Genomic DNA, 26,609 nt, shown 5'->3' with positions numbered 1-26,609 from the left:
TGACAAACCAACAAAGGAAATAAAGATTTTGGTCAAGTATACACTTACAGTTTACTCACCTTTGTGGTTCTCAATAAGATTCAACAGTTCAATCAAAGATGGCTCACGCCATCTTTATGCTGTAATTCAAAGGTCGAGATACTTACCTGCTAAACTGCGCAAGGTTGTCGATTCATCCATTCAACAGAATGCTTTCTTTGCTCTTCCAGAAAACATTCTCCTTAGTATGATGACTGACGAACGGATAGAAGTCAGAAAGTTGGCCCTTGACCGTCTTCTGGCAGCCAGAGAAGCAGAGTCTGACACTGTAAATGGAAGGGTTAGATGTAATAAAGTGCCAAAGCTGAATTTCAAAGCTAATAATTATTACGATATGATTAACTGGAAGACTATTACCCTGACTGTTCCACCAGTTCTTTGTTCAGTTTTTAACGAAGAACTCATAAAAGGGCTGTTGGGAGACACTGCAGATGTATGGAAATTTAGTGAATTCCCCTCTCACACCGTGGCAGTTGAGAGAACCCTCAAACTGGTGACAGAGGCATCTTCTAAAGTTATTGGCCCCCAAGAGCAGCCACCTCCACGCGGTGGGTTCTGGGTGATCAATACAGGTTAACTGAGAGCTGTAACAATTTTCACCTTGCGCTGTGGCGCGCCGCCTTTTCGCTCGTATCTCGGGAATGGTTCGTCCTACCGTCATGATCACCCACACCATTTCGGTAGAAAATGACGTGACAAATAACTTTTGTTTTATACATTTTGCCATGAGATGCGATTTTATCCGAATTTCCGAAATTTTAAGGCCGGAGTTGAGGTTGAAGATGCAATCCGATCTCAAAACAAAAAGTTGCATGGGAATCAGGAAGTACTAAGGGAACTTTTCCGCACTATTAGAAATCCCGAATCGAAAAAGTCCGGAATCGACACACCTTACTGTACATTCTTGTATAATGATGCCCCTCCATGTGTTTGTGTGCTTTGTTCACGTGGTCTACTGTTGCTATGTTGTACATAAGTTAGCACCAGCTAAGTTGAAACCAAAGCTGACACCAACAGTATTGCGCTAAGTCAACAATTACAAAGAACTGGGAAATAGCCCAGACGCGCGCTCAGCAAAATTGTCAATATCAGCAGCGCAATATCCGGCATGCGCCGATCAAAATTCTGGATCGACCTAAAAAAGGAATAGGCAAAATAAAACACTTGCAACAACTTCCGGCATGCGCCGACCAACACCAATTGCTAACACCGGTAGAAATAGGGTATATTTAAGAGAGAATAAGTAGAATTAAGTTTTAGTATTAATGTTTTGGTGATTCAATAAAGGTCTTGCGACCAACGAAGGTCTTGCGACCAACGAAAAAAATCTTTTTTTTTAGACTTGTACAATACAAGTCGATAACTGGCGCCCGAGTCAAATAAGCTCGGCAGAGTCTAGTCATTAAAAGTGTTAAGAGCGTTGAAAGTGTCAGAAATAAATAAAGACCCTTTTTTTAACGTGCAACAATAAAGTGCCACAAACTAAAGACTTAAAAAAAAATTTCTCATAATAAAGTGCCAAAAACAAATAAAGACTTTAAAAAAAGTGCCACAAAAAAAAGCACCGAAGAAAGAAAGACTTTGAAAAAGTGTGCCACAATAAAAACGGCTCCGCACAAAAAGTGAGATAATAACACTACAAAGAAATTGTTGAAAACAACATAAAATCAGCATAAAGTGGCGTGAAGAGGAACGTGAAACTTCCTTGACGCCCCAACGACAGCACGACACCAGCCGACCCGGAGTAAAACAGCAAGGAGTAAGCAAGTGTTCCCGAGTACCGTAAAGAAAAAAGGATATCAACACACTTACCGGCATATCTATCAACAATGCAGCTGCTACTAATGTAAGAAAATAGATTATAAGTACTAATTATACCATATAAACCCTATTCTTAATTAAATTTATTGAAATAAAAATAGTTAGAGAAGGAATTTAGATATACGTCAGAAAAGTGAAAAATTTAAATAAAGAAAAGTTTTTGTGAAAAAATAGAAAATAGTGGAAAATTTAAACAAAGGAAAATAAGTGGTAAAAAATTTGTTTAAATAAAGAAAGTTTTTGAAAAATAGGTACATAGCTAAAATCTAGAAATAACAAATTGGCTTGTACAGCCTATAAAATTAAATATTACTGAAGCTGCGATTCACCACCTAAGGGACCCTCCAGCTTATAACATAAAAAAAAACACTGCGATTCACCACCCAAGGGACCCTCCAGTGATTTGTCAACTAAACAAAAATCTAAAAGGATAAATTAATTATAAAAAATAAAAAGCAGATAATAACAACAAAAAAATGGCAAATCCGAATAATTTGATCAAACCACCCGTGTTAGGGAATAACACAACTCCCCCACCTGCCCAACAAATTTCCCCAGACTTGGCAAACATGATACGAGCTATGGTTTCCCAGGCTATAGAAGCCAGTGGACCAGAGCTAGTCAGGACCACTCTAGGCAATAACAATAACCCTATTATAAAAGATCAGACCATAGAAGAGCAATATAGGAATAATATGGCTGAAATGGATAAAGTCCCAGATGTCGTACGATCCTTGAGAGAATTTTCAGGAAACGCCTCTGAGTTCAGCTCATGGAAAAAAAGTTTCGAGCGAATTATAAAGATATATGAACCCTCAAAGGGCACCCCAAAATTTTTCGGAATTCTAAATGTAATCCGGAACAAAATTGTTGGAAAAGCGGACATAGCGCTAGAATCATATAACACCCCCTTGGATTGGACAGCCATCTCCCGTTGTCTGACCACCCACTATGCCGATAAACGCGACATAGGCACTCTAGAATATCAAATGACGTGCCTTATTCAGGGAAGGAGCTCTATAAACGAATTTTATCAGAAGGTTTATAGTCAATTATCCCTAATACTGAACAAAATAGGATGCATGGAAATTGGCGAGAAGGCAGTCCATCTACTAATGAACAACTACCGTGCCAAGGCCCTGGATACCTTTGTGAGAGGACTTTCCGGTGACCTCCCGAGGCTTCTGGGTATAAAAGAACCCAAGACTTTACCAGAGGCACTACACCTTTGTCTAAAGCTGGAAAATCAAAGCTTTAGAGCACACCATGCCAACAACCAAGTGTTAAATGCACCATCAGTCCCCAGACATCAAAGTTTCAACTCTTTCATTTCTAGGCAACAACCCCCCATGGCAAGGCAGGTACAACCATTAAACTCACGATTTCCCGAATCAAGATTCTATCCCGAATTAGCCCATATACCTCACCCTCAGCAAACTTATCGCCAACCAAATTTGAGTCCCCATAGCTTCCAGCAATATCAAAATTCAAATTCGAATCCACACAATAGCTACCAACAACCAAACTCCTATAACCACTCTAGATAACCATATAACCAACAACCAAACTATCCTCCCCCAAGGCCACCTAAACCTCTTCAACCCATGGACGTGGATGAAAGCGTCAGAACAAGAGCGGAAAATTATGTGAACCGCCCTTTGCCCCAAGAAACTGGCAAACGACCATTGAATGCATCCATGATCAACCACCCCCCAGCGAAAGCTCAAAGGAACTTTCATATAGACACGGACGAAACAACTTACGATCCATACCATGAAGACCAACATTATGACCAATACGACAACACCCAACAAACAGCTTACAGTCAGGAAACAGCTTACAATAATGTAGACAAAGAACCATATGACCTAACGGACGTACATTTTTTAGACTGAATAGCTCTTCGTTGCCCTATTTTCGATGCAAAACGAAGAGCGGCGAAATACTTAACATATTGGTGGATACAGGATCTAACAAAAACTATATCCAATCCGGTCTAGTTAAAAACGCAAAAGAAAACGATAACCCCTTTTTCGCCAACTCAGTTGGAGGAAAAATAAAAATTACACAACACACATTTTTAAATCTTTTCAACTTGGAAAACTGCAGACTCAAATTCTTTCTACTACCCACACTTAAGACTTTCCATGCTATATTAGGAAACGACAGTCTAAAAGAACTTTCAGCAGTCATACACACAAGAGAAAATTTCATGGTCATAGCAAGCACAAAAAGAATTTATCTAAGACAATTTAGTATACAGAATGTTAATACAATACATATTCGAGACGAACATCCTACAACAACAGATAAAGACGAAATAAGCTAGCTAACACGAAAACACCGCAACCTATTCTCAGAACCGAACGAAAAACTGACATACACAACAAAAGTAGTAGCAGAAATACGAACAATTTCCGACACGCCCATATATTCAAAATCTTACCCATACCCTACCAGCCTTAAACAAGAGGTGGAAGACCAAGTAAACAAATTATTGGAAGACGGAATCATCCGAAAATCAAGGTCACCCTACAACTCACCTGTCTGGATCGTACCCAAATAGAACGACGCTTCAGGCGAATAAAAGTTCCGAATGGTTATCGATTACAGAAAACTAAATACGGTCACAATTGCAGATAGGTACCCAATACCAGAAATAAATGAGGTTCTCTCTCAACTAGGAGAAAACCGAATTTTCTCTGTAATTGACTTAAAAAGCGGTTTCCATCAAATTCCTCTTAAGGAATCTGACGTGGAAAAGACAGCTTTTTCAGTGAACAATGGAAAATATGAGTTCACTAGACTGCCATTTGGTTTGAAGAATGCCCCGTCTATTTTCCAACGGACATTGGACGACGTACTAAGGGAACATATAGGACGGATATGCTATGTATATATAGATGACATTATTATATTTAGCAAAGACGAAAAAGAACACTACGGGCATATAGATACAATTTTTGACACCCTTACAAAAGCAAACATGAAAGTGCAAGTCGACAAATGCGAATTCTTTAAAAAACAAGCCGAGTTCTTAGGATTTGTAGTATCCTCCGATGGAATTTCAACAAACCCATCCAAAGTACAAGCAATAGCCAACTTCCCCTATCCTCAGACGATCAAAGACTTAAGATCATTCTTAGGCTTATCTGGTTATTATAGACAATTTATCAAAGATTATGCTAAGCTAGCAAAGCCGTTAACATCCTTACTTCGAGGTGAAGAAGGAAGAATGTCTAAGAGCAGTTCAAAAAAAATCCAAATACAATTAAATGAAGAAGCAAAGGCAGCATTCAATAAAATCAAGAACACGTTGACATCTAAAGACGTAATTCTGCAATATCCCGATTGAAGCAAAGAATTCAACCTGACTACAGATGCCTCAAAATAAGCCATAGGCGCGGTCCTGGAGCAAAATGGCAAACCAATTACCTTCATTTCAAGAACATTGAACAAAGCAGAAGAAAATTACGCGGTAAATGAGAAAGAAATGCTTGCCATAATTTGGGCACTCAACTCCTTTAGGAACTACCTATACGGTACAGCAAAAGTGGTAATACACACTGACCACCAGCCCCTTACATATGCCCTAAGTAATAAAAATAACAATTCAAAGCTAAAACGTTGGAAAGCAATACTCGAAGAGTATAACTATGAATTAAGATACAAGCCCGGAAAATCGAATGTAGTTGCAGACACTTTATCTAGACCATTTGAATTAAATTCATTATCAGTTGCTACCCACTCCCATGAAAGCTCATCTCACAATCTAATCCCATCTGTGGAAGGACCCATAAACGTCTTCAAAAATCAACTTTGGATCTCTTTAGGAGAAGACAGCTATCAGTTTAAAATACCATTCCCGACATACCATAGATATCTAATTACTAAACCCAATTTTTCAATGGACAACCTAGTGGCATTATTAAAACGTTACCTAAACCCTTCAGTCATAAATGGCATAATTACCTCCGAAGAAAGAATGGGAAAAATCCAAGAGATCTACCCCCTACATTATTCCAATTATAAAATCCGCTATACCCAAACAAAAGTAGAAGACTTAATAAATGAAGACGCCCAAAACGAAGAAATTTTGAAAGAACACAAACGAGCACACAGAAATAGAGATAAGAAACAACTCATACAAAAAGTCTACTTCCCCAAAATGAAAGCAAAAATAGAAAATATTATTAAGCAGTGCAAAGTTTGTAAGGAACATAAATATGATCGTCATCCCAACAAACCGAAATTACTCGAAACCCCAATTCCCCAATATCCCGGTGAAATAGTTCACATAGATATCTATACTACAGAAAAACACCTGGTCTTAACGGCATTATACAAATTTTCAAAATACGCACAAGTTAAATTAATAAGATCAAAAGCAATAGAAGACATTAGAGAACCACTACGAGAAATAATCTTTTCTTTCGGAGTACCGAAAACAATAGTCATCGACAACGAGAAATCGCTAAACTCAGCTTCCATTCAATTCATGGTTGAAGATCAACTTGGAATTGAAATATTTAAAACACCCCCCTACACAAGTACAGTCAACGGTCAAGTGGAAAGATTTCATTCCACACTATCGGAGATCATGCGTTGCCTTAAAACAGAACAAACTCATCGCTCGTTCCAAGAACTTTTAGATAGATCCACATATGAATACAACTACTCCGCAACAGGGAAACGACCGATAGAGACATTTTTCGGCAGACGAGTTTCAATAGACCCCGAACAATACGAAAACTCACGCAGAGAAAACATAAACATACTTAGGAAAAGACAAGCGAAGGACTTAGAAACTCATAACAAAGCAAGACAACCCATAAAAACATATTCCCCTGGTGACATAATTTACGTCAGGAAAAATAAACGATTAGGATCCAAACTTACCGCTAGATATAGGAAAGAAATAGTAAAGGAAGACTAATCTAGCGTGGTAATAACTGAAAAAGGACGGACAGTACATAAAAGTAACATCAAGTCCTAGAAACACTAATAATCTTTAAATTTTCTTATAAACGTATAATTTTTTATTCAGACTTCTCGTACATTTAGTGTACGCAGACTTTAAAATTATACACTATACGAACTCACAACTAGCAACATTTGACACAGGACTGACGAAAATTCAAACTGGGACCTATAGGATAATACACAAAGTTGATCTAGATGCATGCCATAATGCATTAAATGAAATAAGCACCACTGTAAAATCAAAGATTACTAATGAAAACCCCCTTTTACCCATCCTAATTAATGAATTGAATCTAGCACAAACTTATCTAAATAGACTTAAACCAAAAAGATTTAAGAAGTCTATAGACACGATAGGAAAAGTATGGAAATGGATCGCGGGAACTCCCGATCATGATGACCTAGTTACACTGGGGAGCCAAATAAATAACATAGTAGACAATAACAACAATCAAGTAACAATAAATAAAATAGTTTTTGATAGGATAAATAAGATAACAGCCGTTTCAAATAATATTTTGAAAGCCGTTCATTCTAGCGAAGACATACAGCACAACGTTGCTATAGAATTAAAATACAAACTTAGAATTATAAAGGAAGAAATTATCAATATAGATTATGCGATTCATTGGGCTAAAGCCGGAATTGTAAATTCATATATTCTATCAAACGAAGAATTAGAATTAGTTAAATCTGTAATTTTAAAGAATAATCTCAATTAAATAATGTTGAAGAGTCATTAGAACTAGCAAATGTAAAAATGGCTTAAAATAACACAATGTTATTTTACATAGTAAGCATAGGTACCATTAACAAATGAAGAGATTTGTGAATGAATTCTAATTAAACCAATAAAAAAGGAAAAATATATTAATAAAATCCCTTTCGAGGACATTGTAACTTGTAATGATAATAAGATATTTGCCATTAAACTAAAATGTAAAGAAAACAACAATATTAGAATTTGTAATCATAGGAACATTATAGACATTAGTAACACTACCTGTGTCCCACAACTACTCAAGAGTAAACCAGCGGAGTGCACATTAGTCAACAATCAGCACATCCCTTCAGTTGAAAACATCTCACCTGGAATAATTCTACTAAATCAGTACAAAGGTACAATTCAAATTGACAACCAAAAAATAACCCTTGAAGGATCATATGCAGTGCAATTCCACAATTCCACGGTTATAATCGACAACCAGAAATACTCTTTTAACGAGATACTAACCAGCAAACCCCTGCCTGCTATACTGCAATCAAATATCCCCTCAAACAAGGAAGAAGAAATTTTAAGCTTAGAAATGTTGAAAGAACTTCACATTAATAACACCAAGCGGTTGGACGCATTGAAAACAACCCACACAGCAGCCCTAGTAACAAATTTTTCGCTAACGATCACTAGCATTATCTTCATAGCAAGTTTGATTATCAAGTTAATCATGAAAATAAATTTCAAGGCAGAACCAGAGCTATCGAGCTACAATCCGAACCCAATGAGGCCGATATTAAAAAAGTCGCAACACCCGAAATGCCTTACTTAACAGAACCCACAAGCCCAGTTTTTTAATCCAAACAAACGAGGACGTTCGTTTTTGGCGGCGGAAGAGTTAGCACCAGCTAAGTTGAAACCAAAGCTGACACCAACACTATTGCGCTAAGTCAACAATTACAAAGAACTGGGAAATAGCCCAGACGGGCGCTCAGCAAAATTGTCAATATCAGCAGCGCAATATCCGGCATGCGCCGATCAAAATTCTGGATCGACCTAAAAAAGGAATAAGCAAAATAAAACACTTGCAACAACATCCGGCATGCGCCGACCAACACCAATTGCTGCCACAGGTAGAAATAGGGTATATTTAAGAGAGAATAAGTAGAATTAAGTTTTAGTATTAATGTTTTGGTGATTCAATAAAGGTCTTGCGACCAACGAAGGTCTTGCGACCAACGAAAAAAATCTTTTTTTTTAGACTTGTACAATACAAGTCGATAACTTATATGTATGTGTAGTGGTAGGTAATATGAGTCATACGTGTACGGCTGGGTGTTAACTCCCCCCTCCTCCGGTGAAAAGATCTCCTGATCTTTTAGTACGCTAGTTGTGGCGTCCTTTTTGATGAGATGTTCCATACCTTGTTGTTTTAATATTTCTTCGTATTGTTTCTGCTGTTTTTCTTGTAGTTTGAGTGTTTTACATTTCATAATTGCATAATGAATTTTAAAGCTAACATATAATAGAATACATAGTGTGATTATTACAATAATAGTTATACAAATATTATGTATAGAATGCTCTTCGTACGAGATTAAAAATTTGTGTAATTTTTGTATATTACTGAATTGATATTTCTCATTTGTGAACATAAAATCTAATATTTTTATATCTTCTTGTATATACTTTTTTATTTCTTCATCTAGATAATGGTATTCATTATTATTAATTTCAATTGTTTTATCAAATTGAACTAAATATGTTCCTTCATATGTTTTTTTGTTAACATTATTTTTTCCATTTATTAATATATTTTCCTCGCTAATTTCTTTTATTTCCTCATTATTTTCTTCTATAACATTACATTGTGATTGCAAATTTAGTAATATGGGTATTGTAAAATTATCTGGTTTTTCTTCTTTGCATATGTATTTCGACAAAATATTTTTACATTTATTAATTCGTTTAATTTCATTAGCACATTTGGCAATTTTTGAGTCGAATTCTATCTTTCCGTGTTCATATGATATTGGGGTAATTTCGTAAGTTTCACATTTTTCTTTGATTATTTGATATTTATATACAACAATAAAGGTATCTCCAATTCTACCTACATGAATATCTGAGTATTCCATTAAATTTATTACGGGTATATCTGATCCTTCGGTTTTAATTATTTTTTTGATATCCTCTAAATTTATTGATGCAGATTAGACATTCTTATTCTTTGCAAAGTTTATAGTTAACGTTAAATCTCCTAATTCTTTATGAATTTCTTCTAACATTGTATGTTGATTAATAGTTTTGTAATCGAAGGCTTCCAACAGTTTCTCAAAGTGAGTAGTAATCAATCTTTTTTTATCATTGTTTTCTATTATGTCATTTATTTTTTCCTTAATTTCAATAACATCTTAATGGTCTGGTACTCCGGTAACAAAGCTAAGTATTGAGCCAAAAAAAATTTATACTCCTAGGTTTCTTTCTGATTAACAACTGATTTTTTAATACTCTGTTTATTATAGCCGTTTTTTAGCTAAACCTTTATTTCCTTGAACCGAATCGCATAATGCATCGTAATGTTTTAATATTTTTGTTAAATTTACCATATGAATAAATATTTATCGTAAGTGTACGTAGGATATGTTTTTGTTAATAAATATTTTTTGTCCTTTACGTTAGTTATTTGTATCGCGAGTGCTTCCTTAAAAAGGAGCGTCATTATGATTAATCGGTACATTTCTAATATTATCTTTATGTGTTATGACTTTATTTTTTGTTGTGATCACTGTATTTTCTTTCACAATATGTTTTATATACTTTTTGTTATATTTTTCGCGTCGACTTGTTTTTTCGTAAATTGATTGTCCTGGTGTATATTCCTTTAATGTCCTTTTCCTGTTGTGATATTCTAGCATTCGCTGTTGACTGTCTTCGATGTTTTCCTTCACATTTCGTCTATATTCTTGTTAAACAATAAGTCTATTGGTTTCCTTTTGGTCACTGAATGTATTTGTTTCATTATATTCTTTTATTGCAGGAAATATTTGTTCCTCTCTTGTTGTTTTTTTATCTTCAGCTAAAGTTCTCTCAATTTCCAGAACTGTGGAGTGCAAACGTTCAACTTGTGCGTTCGATGTCGAATGATTGTTCGCGGTCTTTGTATACTTAATATGTAGTTCGTTAAGCATCGCTGTTGTGCCTATACCAGTGGTCGGCATGAGAGGATCTGTCACTGTGTTGGTGAGCACGAAAATAAAGTAGGCCAAAAGAAATTGGAATTAAAATTAAGCAATTTTTATTATTAATTATTAGTATAATGAAAATTAACAAATTGTCTGTTGAGGATATATTCCCTATTATCTTTAAAAGACTTGGAACATAAAAGGCATTGCATGGCATCAAAGGCATTTAGAATAATAACATATTTCTCGCAGGGTATATTTGGTTTTGCGCTATAGTCTTGCGTGATGCTAATTCGTTGCTGGCTCAACAACGACTGAATAGAGCGTAAGCGTACGTGTGAAGTTAGTTTGCACAATTGTGCTAAGAAATGCCGACCACTGGCCTATACCCACGAATATACTTTCGTTATCTATCATTACTTCGGTGCAGTTCGGGAATACTTGGCATAGTACCTCTTCAAATGTTTCGTGGAAATGCCGCTTACTGTCGAGCTTGCGAAAGTATGCGTATTTCGGTTGCTGCTGTTAATATAAAATATAACTGCTGTATAGATGATCCGGGTGTATTTGGTGTTGGTGTTTTGCCTAATAGTTGCTTGACTGGATTTCTCTCGTATTTATTTTCAGTACAGTTGGTGCAATTTCTTGCTACTTTATCCGTATATTTTTTTAGTGTTGGCCAATAACATGTTTCTAGTATTTCTTTGTAGTTGTTTAATGCGTTTCTATGCGCTCTTTTATGTGTGAATTCTAGTATATTCTCTCTGTCGATTATTTCGGTTATGTATTTTAGCTAAATTTGCGTGAATACTTTGAAATATGTAGAAAATATATTTGTTATCTTCTCTTTCAACTTATCCCATGTTTCCAAGGCCGTGTGAAAGGCTGTTACAATTTTTGGTTTCATTATTGCTTCAGCGTTTCTATTAAGTATTCCTCGGTATTAAATTTTACTTTAAACCGTTCGTGTCGTGGGAATATAGTTGATGCAGTTTTCTCATTCGTTTCTGACGGTATTAATTCAACTTGTGTACGGAAAAAATTTAAGGGTTTTGCAATCATTTTAATGCATCTGAGTGCTGAAGACTCTGCGGAGTGGATTGATGTGTCTGACATCGTATTTACTTGTCTAGATAGTGCGTCTGCGACCACGTTCTCGTGTCCAGGTTTGTATTTTAATTTAGCACCATATTCCTCTATTAGGTTTTTCCATCTTTGAGTTTTGTGTTTGGAGTTTTTTCTGATATAGAAAATATAAGTGACTGGTGATCTGTGTAAATCGTCAGGTCGGCTATTCCGTACAGGTAATTTCTTAGTTTCTGTAGTGCCCAAATTATGGTTAACATTTCCTTTTCATTTGTGGAATAGTTTTGTTCTGTGGTTGTCAATGTTCTTGATATAAACGAAATTGGGTTTCTACCCTGACTCAGTACTGCTCCTATTGCGTGGTTACTGGCGTCTGTGGTTAGATAGAATCTCTTTTCAAAGTCCGGCTGATATAGTTCTACCTTTTCTTTTAGTTTTTCTTTTATTTCTCCAAGGGCCTTGAGTGCCTGTTCGTCTAATTTAATTTTCACATTTTTGCTTTTATTTTTCGATATACTACCGTTTTCTCCCTTTAAGTAAATCGTTAATGGCTTGCATATATGTATGTGCGAAGCTCTTCACGAATTTCCTGTAGTAGGAGGCTAATCCTAAAAATTTTAAATTTCGGAAATTCGCCTAAAATCGTGAATTTGTCTACCTAGCGCCTGAAATACGCATCTCATGGCAAAATGTATAAAACAAAAGTTATTTGTCACGTCATTTGCTACCGAAATGGGCGAAAATGCGGAGAGCCACAGCGCAAGGTGAAAATCGGCTTGCGGCCACACTTCTTGACGTTGATTTCGCCGAGTGCTATCACTCACATTCATCCACCTACGCCAAAGCACACGTTCGGATAGGTCTCCACACAAATATTTTTTCATCGAGTTCCTTCACTCTTGTCGGTGATTTCGCCCAGTTCTATCACTTACATTCATTTCCCTGCGCCATACGACAAGTTCGGATAGGTCTCCACACAAATATTTTTTCATCGAGTTCCTTCACTCTTGTCGCCGATTTCGCCGAGTTCTATCACTTACATTCATTTCCCTGCGCCATACGACACGTCCGGACTGGTCTCCACATAAATATTTTGTCATCGAGTTCCTTCACTCTTGTCGTTGATTTCGCCGAGTGCTATCACTTATATTCTCTCAACAGAACACAGAACTCAAAATGTCTGTATCTAAATTTAAATTTAGACAGAAATGTCCTGTGTTTTGCATATATCCGTACAATCTCTCTGAGTCCCAGTTACCTACTTACCAGGATGTTCTTTTGTGTTATCAGTTTGAAAGATTTCGTATAGGGCGACTCCGAGGCGACAACTATGAACCTAGGAGTAAAGAGGTTACAGAAATAGTTGCAAAAAAGGTTGAAAATACTTTCAAAAAGTCATCTATTCCGATAGTTTCACACACCAGAGTTGTACAAATGCTCACCACATACCATAAGAAATTTCTGACTCTTAAACAAATGTTTTTAAGGAACCCAATAGGTTTGAGCTTTAAAAGAGACGACTTTGTCTCTTCTGCCGGAAAATTATTTGACATCGTTGCTTTTAAATGCATTTATTTTTCTTCTTGCACTCCAAAGGAAAGGAAAGTTCCTATCAATGAACAACCATTTCTCTTGGACCAGAGAACCAGAAGAATTGGTCGCATTAGAAGTGTTGATCTACCTGAAAAAAAAAATTACAAAGAAAAATGAACGTAAAGAAAATCTTTCAAAACGTCATTCAACATCAACACTTACCAGAAAAGTATCAGCTAGAACACGTGACCATTCAGATCAGCCAGACTCTCATACAGACGACAACAATGTAGGTGCGTCGCACATGGATTCTTCCAAAAACGATGCTGATGATGAGTTTTCTCTTCCATCCTCTAAAACCAAACAAAACACACTAGTATTAGAACACACTGCTTAAGCTGCCCAAAGATTTGGAGTAAGTGATAGAGCAGCGGCCTTGATTGTTTCATCTGCTTTTCTGGATGCCCAGAAAGCAGGTTTGATAACAGAGGATCAGGCTAGCTTTGTCACTGACAAATGCAAGATTAGTCGGGCAAAAGAAAGTGTTGGAGTTAAGCTCCAAAACACCGAAAGTATTGACTCTGTATATGGGCTGTATTTTGACGGCCGCAAAGCCAATACAGTTACACAAGTCAGCGAAGGTGAAAAGTACTACCGCGACACTGTCAAAGAGGAACACATTTCTCTTATAGCGGAACCTGGTTGTCATTACCTTGGCCACGTCACCTTTCCTTCCGGGTCAGCTGAGGATGAGACGCAAGCTATATGGCAACATTTACAAGACAATTCAGTTGATGTGGAACATCTAGAAGTTGTCGGTGCCGATGGCACCAACACGAACACAGGTTGGAAAGGTGGAATCATTCGGAAACTAGAAGAAAGAATAGGTAGGCCATTACAGTGGGTTGTTTGTCTTCTAATTTCAACGAACTTCCATTTCGTGCTCTTTTCGAACACATAGATGGTGTCTCAAAGAGTCCAAATACATTCTCTGGCGACATAGGTAAACTGCTCCCTGATTGTGAGAAGTTGCCTGTTGTCAAATGTGAAAGTTTTCCACATTGCCAATTACCTTCTGAGGTTATTAATGCGACCCAACTTAGCACAGACCAAGCTTATCTCTATAAAACATCAGAAGCTGTTATTTCCGGTCAATGTTCCTCCGATTTAGTCGATGCATCCAGGTAACATGTGCAAATCTCGCTGGCTCACCTGTGCAAATAGAATTCCGAGATTATACATTTCTACTGACAAACCAACAAAGGAAACAAAGATTTTGGTCAAGTACATACTTACAGTTTACTCACCTTTGTGGTTCTCAATAAGATTCAACAGTTCAATCAAAGATGGCTCACGCCATCTTTATGCTGTAATTCAAAGGTCGAGATACTTACTTGCTAAACTGCGCAAGGTTGTCGATTCATCCATTCAACAGAATGCTTTCTTTGCTCTTCCAGAAAACATTCTCCTTAGTATGATGACTGACGAACGGATAGAAGTCAGAATGTTGGCCCTTGACCGTCTTCTGGCAGCCAGAGAAGCAGAGTCTGACACTGTAAATGGAAGGGTTAGATGTAATAAAGTGCCAAAGCTGAATTTCAAAGCTAATAATTATTACGATATGATTAACTGGAAGACTATTACCCTGACTGTTCCACCAGTTATTTGTTCAGTTTTTAACGAAGAACTCATAAAAGGGCTGTTGGGAGACACTGCAGATGTATGGAAATTTAGTGAATTCCCCTCTCACACCGTGGCAATTGAGAGAACCGTCAAACTGGTGACAGAGGCATCTTCTAAAGTTATTGGCCCCCAAGAGCAGCCACCTCCACGCGGTGGGTTCTGGGTGACCAATACAGGTTAGCTGAGAGCTGCAACAATTTTCACCTTGCGCTGTGGCGCGCCGCCTTTTCGCTCGTATCTCGGGAACGGTTCGTCCTATGGTCATGATCACCCATACCATTTCGGTAGAAAATGACGTGACAAATAACTTTTGTTTTATACATTTTGCCATGAGATGCGATTTAATCCGAATTTCCGAAATTTAAAGGCCGGAGTTGAGGTTGAAGATGCAATCCGATCTCAAAACAAAAAGTTGCATTGGAATCAGGAAGTACTAAGGGAACTTTTCCGCACTATTAGAAATCCCGAATCGAAAAAGTCCGGAATCGACCCACCCTACTGTACATTCTTGTATAATGATGCCCCTCCATGTGTTTGTGTGCTTTGTTCACGTGGTCTACTGTTGCTATGTTGCATATATGTATGTGTAGTGGTAGGTAATATAAGTCATACGTGTATGGCTGGGTGTTAACTCGCGCCGTATGTTTTTGTTTGTTGGAACGAAATTAATTTCCTTCTTGTTGTTTATATTTTGTAATGGTCACTAATTTTCACCTCTGTTTTGGTTTTTGCTAATTTTATTGGGACATACAATGAGTTTTATATATATTATATATATGTACATACTAGGGGATCCCTCCTCGCGTTGCTGTGTATTTATTATATGGTATTATTCATCTAATAAACTATTTAATACAGTGAAAATTTTATTTAGTACTTAATAAAGGCGAAAACGTTTTTATCGGTATAAGATTCCAAGGGATTGTACTTGAGATTTAATTTTGAATATGCTCATAGAAATAAATTTCATTGGAAAAAATAATTTTTTAAGGCTGATTTCTCAATGTCTGGTTACCAGTCTTTCTGTCCAGTTAATAGAGTTGTCTGCTGAATGGATTGTACTTAATAAACATCAAAAATGTGCATGGTTAGTGAAGATTTCCGGTTAATAGGGCGTCCATTTAATAAATCTTTCATTACATTCCTTATTTATGAATTGGTTTTACTATCTTATCTTCTAAGTTGGTTCGAACTGGACACAGTGTGCTAAATTTTACTAAAATTGATTCAGTAGCTTAGGAGTCCATCGCGGACAAACAACGTGACACATACTCTTTATAAACTATGTATAAAGATATGTATAGTATGCATATCTTTTGGAAACCACTCCACTTTATTATTATTTTTATTTTAGCGGTCTTTTTATTTGGTTGTTTTTTTTTTTGTTTGTTATATACGTATGTATGCAGTATATATAGTTTTTTTGTTTTGTGTCACTGTACTTTGTTATCGAACTTAGTTTTGTGTTTTAGTATATACAAGTATGTACATACACATGTACATTTGAATTTTGAAAAGCGCCCTTTTTGTCACCACTTTTATGTTAATTTTGACTTTAGTTTTTCCAATAGTGCCTTTCTGTAAGGCTCGAAGGACCAGGCATAAATATATAGCCACTGCTTGCACCTTTTAATAATGCCGCACTAAATACCTTTCATTAACAAAAAATCCAAATGAATGTAAAGTTTAAAGTGCATTTAAATTGCAGACGAAATTGTTCGTTTTTACAATAAAATAGGAAATGTACTGGTGCACTGATTTAAAATAGGTGGTATGTAAGATCAACGGCGATCAAACGAAGTGACGTGTGAAATCGTAATCCCATCCAAGTATGGATGCTGTAGCGAAGGATGTTGTACAAGTTAATACCACCAGTTCATATTACATGAACATATTCTTTATCTGTCATAAATATGTAACATGACACTTATGACCCATATGGTCCGTATTTAAACATTATATGTACTTTGCTAATACTGTCCGCCTTAGGTGGTCCAAAAATATAACTCATAGATTGTAAGATGAATCTTTCCACTTGAAACATATGTATGTCCTACATATGTCCTATCTCAAGTGGATTGTAGATATACTCCCCAGAATGTAAGATTAATATTTGTATCTAGGCTTAAGCAAAATATTGTATTTAAGAAAAAGATAATAAAGAAAACGGCAGTCGACCACAGGCAGTTGCCCGTGGTTGCCCACGAAACTCAAACCAAACTATTAATTGGCGATCCTGCCAGGAGAATCGTAAAACTCCTGTCGGACCAAAAACAAAACGCAAACAAGTATCGCGAACTCGCGAGAAAAGAAATACAAAAATACTAGTGTGTTACTCGAAACGCACTAAGCAATTAACGGCAAAATAAAAATCACCAAGAGACATAAGAAAAAAAATCTCAGCGCCACAATTGAAAAAAAAAAAAAAATTCGAGTGTTTGCCAACTGCCTATCGAACGCGCCACGTCTACAAGGATTACGAGCGAAAAACAAGCTAACGTACGCGTTACAACAATTGAAAAAATAAATTAAATTGAGAAACAAAAAACTACAACAGTTTCACAAATAAAGTGATTTTAAAATGTGTATTGAAAAACCAAAAACTGAAAGTGAAAATTTTTGAAAATTTCAAACAAATAGAAGAAAGTGCGTGGATCTATAAACTATCCACATAAAAACAAATAAATAAAAAAAAATTCTGTAAATCAGAAATTTCACCAACAAACTGATTTCATTTAAACCTCGCACATGGCCGCCAACGACGACCATTGCACAACCAACCGCCAAAATTCGACTTAATAAGCAACAGCAGCAGCAAAGTCAACAATAGCCGCAACAGTAGTAACAGCAGCAACAGCAGCAATAGCAACAGTAACAACAGCAGCAGTAGAAGCAGCAACATAAAATTAGTTGTAAGTAAGGCTTATACATATGTATTTATTAATTAAATTAAGTATAAAAATTGTTTATTGTGAGTATTAATTTGCTTCATGAAACTCACAAATACATATAGTATATAAAAAAGGGCAAACCCGAAGAATAACGATTATAAAAAAGAGGCGATAGGAATAAAGAATTTTTAAGAGATCAAGATAATTTTATAATTTTTCAAAATGGCAGTGAATAATTTTACTGTAGACGATATAGCTAGATTAATAGCTACACAAACCGCAAACTTAAGAACTGAGATAGCTCAGTAGAGTAATAGAATTAAAATTCTAACAGATGCGTCACACGTAACTGAGTATGAAACCCAAGGAATTAATGATTCCATAACATGTGACGAAAATTTAGACATAATAAAGTCTTTGCCAGAATTTTCCGGTAAATCTTATGTCAGCTGGAGAGAAGCTGCAAAAAATTCGATGAGCCTATATATTGAAGGTAGCAGAAGGTATTTTGGAGCACTAACTATCCTCCGAAATAAGATTGTAGGTAATGCCAATGATATGTTAACTAATCATGGCACAGTTTTGAATTTAGAAGCAATATTTGCAAGATTAAATTTTGCTTACGCCGACAGACGACCAATTCACGTAATTGATCAAGAGATGAGCGTTATGAGACAAGGATCGACATCCTTAATTGATTATTATAATGAAGTCAATCAGAAATTGACATTACTAATAAATAAAACTATAATGACGCACGGCACCAATTCAGATATTACAAAACAATTAAATATCAAGAATCGAGAAACCGCGTTAAGAACTTTTATAACTGGTTTAAATTACCCTCTAAACCAAATATTATTTGCATTAACACCTACCGATTTGCCAAATGCTCTTGCTAAAGCACAAGAACTTCATTCAAATCAAATACGATCGCAATTTGCTTTGCAATTTTCTAAAAACAATCAAGAAATTGGTTTACGAAACCAGCCTCAAGCTAACCGAAGATATTCGAATTTTCAGAATAACTTAAGGTACCCCCAAACAAATAATAATTCATACCAAATGTATGCCAATCACCCAGAACCTATGGAAGGGGATCAATCAATCCAATTAACAAATAAACCCAATAATGTGCAAAGAAACCAACCACATGTGAGGAGTAACAGAAATAATTGGCAGACAAATTATCAGCCAACAAATATACCAAAAAGGTCATTTGAAAGTGCACAAATAAGCACACAACCTCAACCAAAAATTGAAAGAATCAATAATATTGGTGAGAACCATTTTTTAAGGGTAAATTCCGATTTGCCGTATGTTATTAAAACCGATACAAAAACTGGGAAAATCTTTAAAATTCTCATAGATACGGGAGCAACCAGCTCATATATACGGGCCGGAATTTATAATAACAAAAACCTTTTAGTAATTAAGAAGAAGGTTAGAACCATTCATGGTTCGACCATAATAAAATATTTTCATAATATCAATCTGTTTGGTATACAGGAACGTTTTTATGAAATTAACAATTTAGAGAGCGATCTTTTAATTGGAATTAACTTCCTAAATAAAATCGGAGCGACAATTGATATTCCGAATAGAAAATTGATATATGGGAATAATAAAACAGAGAAAATAAATTTTCCCAATGATTCAATTATACTAAACCCCTTGGGACAAAAAAGTCCGGAGGCACCCGTCAATGATAATATTAGCAAAAATGATACTAAGGATAGAAAAATTAATGAAGCAAATGCTCACAACACTTTAAAAATAAATAATGTGGAAATTTCTAATGAAGCTGCTGACGCATTGTCAAGACAAGTATTAAATAATTTAACTAGTTCATGTGAGTCGAGTGACTCAAGTGATTCACTAATAGAAACCCAACATTCTGCAGAAAGTAGCGATGAGTACCAAATTTATGAAACAAAAAAACCTTTGAATCATTTTAAGCAACAGATAGTAATCGATAATGGAGCAAGAATTACTGTCTTAGAGACTATTTCTTCTTTTAATAAAAAACGTTTTTTAATTGAATATGACAGACCAGAAAATATAATTGGTATTTTAAAAGAATATATGAATCCAAAAGTAGTTACAGGAATATTTTGCACACCTGAAGTGCTATATGCAATAAAAAACATTTTGAAGGAGACATTTCCCACGATAAAATTTCTATATACTAAACTATTCCTTAATGATATATGCAATAAAAAAGATCAAGGATCGATAATCGAGCAAACACATAATAGAGCACATAGAAATTATAGGGAAAATTTGGCACAAATTAGGCAGCAATATTATTGGCCTTTAATGATAAAACAATTTAAACAGTACGCAAAAAATTGTAGCATATGTAATAGTAATAAATATGAAAGACATCCGAAACTAATTCCAATAGGGGAAGCACCAATACCAAACAAAGAGGGAGAACAACTCCATATAGATATTTTTTTCGCACAAAAGCTTAAATTTCTTACATGTATAGATTCATATTCTAAATTTCTAATCGTAAAATATATAGAAGACAAATCAAATTTAGAAGAAAAAGTTTTGGAACTGTTACAAACATTTCCAAATGTTAAAAGTATAGCTATTGATAATGAACCAGGCTTAAGTACGATACAGTTCAAGTCTTTAATGGAAAGGATTAATGTGCAAATTTATCATTGTACACCACGCCACAGCACAAGTAATGGCCAAATAGAAAGAGTTCATTCAACACTGATTGAAATCTCCAGATGTTTAAAGCAAGAACACAACTTAATTAGTAATTTTGAATCAATTATGAGAGCAGTTCAACAGTATAATAAAACAATTCATTCTGTAACAGGTAAACAACCTTGCAACATTTTATTTAATAAAGAGCCTCATGATAATATGAAAAATGTGTTACAAAATGCTCAAGAGAAAATGCTAGAGCATCATAACAAGAAAAGGCTTCAGAAAAGTTATAAAAAAGGAGATATTATTTATGAAAAAATTTATGGGGAAAGAAATAAATTGAACCCCAAGTACAAAAGACAAGTAGTATTAGAAGATTTAGGAAATACAATTAAAATACAAAACAGAATAGTACATAAAGATAATATCAAATCTTAAATTAATATGCAAGAAAAAGAAATTTTTGTCTAAAAGTTGTCACATTTAAAAAGACTTCAATCAAAAAAATAATTATAAGTCAAAGATAATATAAAATGTATCTAGGAGTCAAATTTAAATAAATTGTACATATAAATTAAGATTTTAAAATGGAACTGTTTAAATTGATAAAATAGTCTATAGCCTCACGTACTATATCCCTTTGAATCGGGACGCTTCAATTTAGAGGTGGGGGAGTTAATACCACCAGTTCATATTACATGAACATATTCTTTATCTGTCATAAATATGTAACATGACACTTATGACCCATATGGTCCGTATTTAAACATTATATGTACTTTGCTAATACTGTCCGCCTTAGGTGGTCCAAAAATATAACTCATAGATTGTAAGATGAATCTTTCCACTTGAAACATATGTCCTACATATGTCCTATCTCAAGTGGATTGTAGATATACTCCCTAGAATGTAAGATTAATATTTGTATCTAGGCTTAAGCAAAATATTGTATTTAAGAAAAAGATAATAAAGAAAACGGCAGTCGACCACAGGCAGTTGCCCGTAGTCACTCAAAAAACAAACAAATTATTAATTTACACGTAGTAGTGGTGACGACGTCGAAGTTTTATCAAATCTCAAATGCAGCGCGCGGGTTAGGTGTCGATAAACGAATGTAATTTTTTGTTATTTTGATGGAGCACGATGTCGTGACGTGGTGGCCGCATGGGAATGCTTAAGTTATTTAAACAGTCTCAGTAACTCATTCGGCTTGAATTCTGTCTGAAAATATACCTTATTATGTCCAAAGAACTTCGAAACATTCGACTGAGCACTTTCTACTAATCTAGATTTTGAAACACTCGATTTTTTTCATATATTTAAAGTTCAGAACTTTAAGAACATATCCTCCAGAGGATTTTTAAAAAATAAAATTATTTTAAGATCTACAGTTACTTTAGTGACGCAGTGCCCAGCCCGGTTCGGTTTGACTCACTTTTTTAAACGCATTTTTCTCGAAACTACTTTTTTCCACACGGTAACGGCATTATCTCAAGTTCTACATATACAACCAATTTAGGTGAAATTTTGTGTGAACCTTCTTTATATAATCCTTTATCCTTCATCTTTATATAATCCTGAATCTTTTGTTTTTAATATTTAAAAAAATTGAGGAATTTCAAAAAAACGCGTAAAAACTTACTTTTATTTTCAGGCAGTCGCCATTTTTCAGGTCATAAGTTAGGTGGAGGGTATAAAAAAGCTATATCAGATTACAGATTTGAATTCAGCGCGCCCAAATTAACTAGAGTCAGTTGCTAAATTTGGGTCGGTTTTAGTATACCGTCCCAGGATTTCGGGAATAAAATGGGTATGGTCGGATAGAGGAGATTCTCCAAATCAGGAATATAGCCGCAGGAAGCTTATAACTAGTTTCCGAGTTATTCACGTTTAAAGTTGAAAATTTGCAATATTTTATTTACATATTTTCGATATATAAAATTAATTTTGCACTTATATTTTCAATTTTATATACACTAACACATCACTTATTCATTTGCACACATTTATTTTATATAATATAGTGCAAAAACTGCTTTTAATATACATTTAAATTATTGTTGAATTATTATTATTTTAGAATAACAAATGAATTACAAACTGTGAAATAATCAGTGTTACCGTACTAAAATATTTTACAAACTAAAACAAAAAAAAACATATAAGGAAATATTATACCATAAATACAGGAAACATAATCGTTGATAAACAATAAAAAATATATAAAAAATTAAGCGGCCTGAAGGCCGCCAATGTAGAAATGAGTTCTACGGGAGAAAAAAAAAGTATACACCCGGTGTTGGATCGACAAGGGTAATTTTTTTGAAGCAATGCCGAAGGCCGCCCTCGCAAAAAGAATTCTACGCGAAGAAGTAGCAATGTCACAGAGGGTATGTTAGTTAGGTTAGGTTAGTGTGGTAACACTGATTATTTGACAATTTGTAATTTATTTGTTATTCTAAAATAATAATAATTCAACAACAATTTAAATGTATATTAAAAGCTATTTTTGCACTATATTATATAAAATAAATGTGTGCAAATGAATAAGTGATGTGTTAGTGTATATAAAATTGAAAATATAAGTGCAGAATTAATTTTATATATCGAAAATATGTAAATAAAATATTGCAAATTTTAACTTTAAACGCGAATAACTCGGAAACTATAAGCTTCCTGCGGCTATAACCATATATAACCTTGATCAGGATAATCTCTTCTATTCGACCATATCCCTTTTATCCTTGATATCCTGGGACGGTAACTAAATTCTTCCCATAAATTTTTAATGCGAAATTTTTTTTTTCAGGTCATAAGTTAAGTTGAGGGTATAAAAAGGCTATATCATGAATAGAGTTGATAGAAGCAAACTGATTACAGATTTGAATTCAGCGCGCCTAAATTAACAAGAATCAGTTGATAAATTCAAAGAAGCATAAATTTTTTTTAATTTTGTCGGGCTGTGTAATCGATGGCCCTATATGCAGGATAAGATCCGAGCACTAAAGCTATTTCGATTAAGGAATTGAAAAAATACACACGGAAATATTTATCCATAGTAGAATTTATGCCAAAATGCGTAGAAGCTTTTACAACAGCACACAAATTAAATAAATTCGTGTATTATTAGTATTAATACTAGTCAGAAGCAAAATATTTTTGTGAGCAAATAATATTGAATTCCTTTACATTAATTTTTTGTAGTAAACTTAATTTAAAGAAGAAAAAAGGTGAACTTCGGCCGCACCGAAGCTAATATACCCTTCACAGGAGAATTTCTTTTAGTAACTATGTGTTCAGTTTGAATGGAAGCTATATGTTATAGTAATCCGATCTGAACAATTTTTTCGGAGATTATATTATTACCTTCCATGTCAAATTTCGTGAAGATACCACGTCGAATGATGAAGTTTCCAATGCAAGCATTTGATTCCGATCATTCACTTTGTACGGCAGCTATATGCTATAGTAAGCCGATCTGACCAATTTCTTCGGAGATTACATTGTTGCCTTAGAAAATAACCTGTGCCAAATTTTGTGAAGATACGTTGTCAAATGTGTTTCTATATAAGCCCTTGATTCCGATCGTTCGGTTTGTATGGCAGCTATATGCTATAGTAAATCGAACTGAACAATTTCTTTGTATATTACATTATTATCTTATCTTCTGTGAAGATACATTGTCAAATTTGAAAGTTCCAACAAATGAGCAGCTTCTTGAAGAGAAAATGACGTTTGCAAAACTTCAAAACGATATCTTAAAAACTGAGGGACTAGTTCGTATATATGTATACAGACGGACAGACAGACGGACATGGCTAAATCGCTCAACATACTGATCATTTATATACAGTGTACCAGTAAAGTTGATATACATACACCTAGTTCTATTAAATTACGTCGCGTTTATTTGTTGTAAAATGAATAAATTTTGTGGTTTTTTTCTAACCATTTCAAAAGATGCATATTTAACATTAAATTTAGCTTATTAAAATATTTATTTTTTACACAAATAAATAAATTAATGCTTAAGCTTAAAATGGGCATAACTTATATCAAAAAAGTTTACGTACACGAATGATTATTTATATACATATATAATTTAAAAGTAATTACAATAGTTTTAGCGGTTTTTGGCCTACATTTTATTGCTATTATTGTCCCTAGATATCGATGTATGCTCCCATTGCATTTCTAGTATTATTACCGAATATTTTGACCCATTAAGTCCATGATCCAGCTTTTTGGCCTTATTTTGATGAAATTCGATGTTTTCGAATACGATATTTTAAAAAGTTCCAGATGTTTTAAATAGGATTAATGTATGGATTTGTTTGTAATTCCATAACAACCATTCACGTACAAGATAAGTTGTGTGTTTTGGGTCGTTATCCTGTGCTAAATAGAAATGGCTGATAATAACAGCTGATTTAAGCACACTTAAAATTAAATTTTTTTTCTTAAAATGTTCAGATACATATGTATGCTTACCCATTTTTGAAACGTGCCCAAAAAAAATTAATCCCCAAACAGTAGGGAATGTGTTGAAGAGGCTGGTTATCATAGACGAACCGGACGTCGTAAGCCACATACATACATATAAGTAATATTAATAAAAAGAAGAGGTCGGCGTTTGCTAAACAATATTTAAATAACCCGTATTGGTTTTGGGAAAACATTGTGTTCACCGACGAATCATAATTTAATATATTTGGTTCGAATAGATCACGAAAAGTGTGGAAAAAGATCAATGAAGAGTCGCAAGAAAAAAATGTATTGCCAACGGTAGAGCATTGTGGGGGTAATGTTATGGTTTGCGGGTGTAAGGTTGCCTCTAGAGTTGGACATTTGGACTTTATTAATAAAAACATGGATAAGTATATGTATCTGAACATTTTGATATGCTAAATTTAATGTTAAATATACATCTTTTAAAATGGTTAGGAAAAAAAACACAAAATGTATTCATTTTATAACAAATAAACGTGTCGTAATTTAATAGAACTAGGTGTATGTAAACTTTATTGGTCCACTGTACATATCGCTCATTTACTTCAACAGTGTCATAACTCAAAAAACTGATTTTTTGAGTTAAATACAAAAAAATGTGCTCAATATCATGGTTAATATTGTATAAAAAATTCTGTGTGATTAGTAGAAAATTGAACGCGTGAGATGAAAAAGTGCCGTTATTCCACTTGTTGTGACGCGTCAAATTTTTGCTACAGCATCGACACATTTCAATTTAACATGAGTCGTCGTCGTGTAAAGATTATTAGTTTTTCCGAAAAAACGATATATTTTGTGTTACAGCGATTTATGTGAAAAGGTAGTTATATTTTTCATGTTGCTAATTTTCATGTAAATGGTATTATTTTGCGTTGTGACTATACTGTTGAAAAATTTTAGTTCCTCATAATTTGCGCAACACAATATGTGACGTTGTTGTTGAAAATAAATTATTAACATAACTAGGTATTTTGTTTTGTGACGTTTTTTTCGTGAAAAAATGGGCTGTGTAGAAATGGCGATTTTGTGTTAATATAAAATATGTCATTATTTACGAAAATAGTATCGGCTATAATATAAAACACCTTCTCATAGCGTAAAATGATACGCTATTGCTGATAATAAAATTACGAATTTCGACTTTTTCTAGCTTACTTGGAAATGTCATTATCCAAAAATAATTGCGGATCTTCTACATCATTGTTCTCAGAAGATAGTGACAATTCCATAGTTGATGTGACATACTTCCCAGTTTCTGCTAACGATTCCAGTGATAGTGTCTACGGCAATGATGAAGATAACCCACCACATCCGACCGCGGTAAACAGCATAATTTATGATAACTGCTTCGAGGAAGATTCTCCAGATCTAGAATTATGTACGCCAGTACCTGAACAAAACTCCTTTGATCTGCAACCAAGCACATCAACTTCAAACATAAACAATTCTTCCACCATTCTTGTTAGTCCGGCGATGAAAAAAAAGAGGAAGCAG

Source organism: Bactrocera dorsalis, chromosome 6 (assembly GCF_023373825.1).
Source record: "Bactrocera dorsalis isolate Fly_Bdor chromosome 6, ASM2337382v1, whole genome shotgun sequence".
In the NCBI taxonomy this organism is placed as follows: domain Eukaryota; kingdom Metazoa; phylum Arthropoda; class Insecta; order Diptera; family Tephritidae; genus Bactrocera; species Bactrocera dorsalis.
Note: the sequence above shows the minus strand (reverse complement) of the source record.